Source organism: Papio anubis, unplaced genomic scaffold (assembly GCF_008728515.1).
Source record: "Papio anubis isolate 15944 unplaced genomic scaffold, Panubis1.0 scaffold4197, whole genome shotgun sequence".
NCBI lineage: Eukaryota > Metazoa > Chordata > Mammalia > Primates > Cercopithecidae > Papio > Papio anubis.
This window is the reverse complement of record NW_022164366.1, coordinates 1-2,170: the sequence shown is the minus strand read 5'-3', so window position 1 is coordinate 2,170 and position 2,170 is coordinate 1. Positions and strand designations below refer to the sequence as shown.

The 2,170-nt window shown below is 48.4% G+C and overlaps 1 non-coding gene across 1 annotated transcript; it reads left to right on the top strand.

The window, feature by feature from the left end:
* The first annotated feature begins 601 nt into the window (after positions 1-601).
* TRNAN-GUU lies at positions 602-675 on the top strand. The gene has a single exon. It is a non-coding gene; the product is annotated as a tRNA-Asn (tRNA).
* The last annotated feature ends 1,495 nt before the right edge of the window (positions 676-2,170 follow it).

Genomic DNA, 2,170 nt, shown 5'->3' with positions numbered 1-2,170 from the left:
AACAATGGAAGCAAGTCCTTTGCCAAAAGGAACACAGAGGGTCATGATGATGCTACTCCTCCAAGGATTTCAGGGTTCCCAGACGCCTAGTGCCAGACCCTGCTCCTCGCAAGGGGACCCACGAGCGACCCTCGCCACCATCCCTGCCCTGGTGGAGCCCCCGTGCGGGACACAGGATCCGAAGATGGCAGCGGAAGCGCCACAGCGGCCTCGAAAGCGACTGGGCAGGGTGGGCACAGGCTCCCTCACCGGATGAAGGCGGCGAAAAGAACGGGAAGAACCATCCCGGGAGCCCACCGGGCGTTCAGTTTCATTTGGTACCCGAGGAGCCTCGGGCTGGGTCGCCGACTGGGGAGTTTCTGGGAGCTTCTGAAGAAGGAGAGGGGCAGGGCCGGCGAAGGCCATTCGGCTCTCCGTCTGGCTCCAGAATCTCCTAACACGCAGGTGTCCAACGTGACCAGGGCGACTCACCGCTCTAATCTCTCTGGTTTTCCAAGGCCTTGCTCAGTAGTCCTGCCGGGCGGGCCCTGAGAATAGAAGGGAGGGAGGAAATTTAGTGAGTGCGGCCTTCCTCTATTGCCCAGCAGAGTGAGTAGTTCTTGTCTCTGTAGCGCAATCGGTTAGCGCGTTCGGCTGTTAACCGAAAGGTTGGTGGTTCGAGCCCACCCAGGGACGCCTAGTTGGAACTTTTAAAGCATGCACGCATTGTCAACCACTACATAAGTGGGGAAGATTTTATCTTCCCGGAGTACCAAGCCACTAATTTATGACTGATCCATGTCAAGGGCCGGCCCACCGGCCCGACCAGATTTTTTTTTTTTTTTTTTTTGAGACGGAGTCTCGCTCTGTCGCCCAACCGTGCCCTGCTAATTTTTTGTGTTTTTAGTAGAGACAGGGTTTCACCGTGGTCTCGATCTCCTGACCTAGCGATCCGCCCGCCTCGGCCTCCCAAAGTGCTGGGATTACAGGCGTGAGCCACCACGCCCGGCTACCGGACCAGATTCTTAACCGGGTATCTCCTGAAATGCCGGGTTTCCACCAGTGTAACTCAGGAATCCTGAAACAGAGAACTAGGAACCCACTTCTGGTGTGATAAAATTCTAATTCAGTCCGTTCTACGCTTAAACGAGTAATTTATGTGCCTCCATTTTTTTCATATTTTAGTAATAGGAGTCCAGTAGTATCTCCAGGATATGCCTGGATTTACTGATTGTTCTATCAATAATGTGACCAGTGGAATCACTCATCATGTTAGTGATCCTCTCCATCATTTTTTGAAAACAGTATTTTTTCCTCAGTTTGTGCATTATTTAACCCTTTTCAAAATGTTTTTGTTAGCCAGGCATGGTGGCATGTGCCTGTAATCCCAGCTACTGGGGAGGCTGAGGCAGGAGAATCATTTGAACCTGGGAGGTGGAGGCTGCAGTGAGTTGAGATAACTACACTCCAGCCTGGGCAACAGAGTGTGACTCCATCTCAAAAAAAAAAAAAAGTATTTGAGATGAGGTTGGTTTCATGGTTTTAGGATTACAAAGAATGCTGCAGTCACTATTCTTGTACACATATCTTTGGTCATTGTGGAAATGTCTACACTACAGATATTTCTATAGTGTAGAGAACTGTATGCATCATTGATACATTATAGTGTTTAATGCTTCTAATTTGAGTACATTCTGCAAATGTATCTTTCACGGGAGCAATACCTAATAACATTCCAATATGAATATTTATAAGAGGAAACATGTGCAGATGTGCAATTCAGCTTCGTGCCTCTCCATGGGGCCCATGTTCATAAAATGGTGGCATTAGCTATCTGAGAGTGGAGTTTGCGGCCCTCTGATGTCAAAAGCTGAAGCAGAGGACATGAAAACCCTCACTGCACATCCTCTGTAGTCTGGCCAGAATCATTCCTAGGTCGGTGGTCTCTTATCAGGAGGAAATGCTGCTTGCTTGCTTGGTCAAAACCACAAAAGGGAGGGAAAGTATTAGGCTGTTGGTTGATAACAGTAGTGAAGCAAGTCTTTCCAAAGGTAACCCTTAGGAAAAAAAAAATCCTAATTCTTAACCAGATGGTGCCGTGCAGTTCCAGGCTCTTGATGTCCCAAACAAAGAACTGTACATGGCACATACAAAGCAGCAAAGCAAAACAAAAGTTTATTAAGCACAGTAA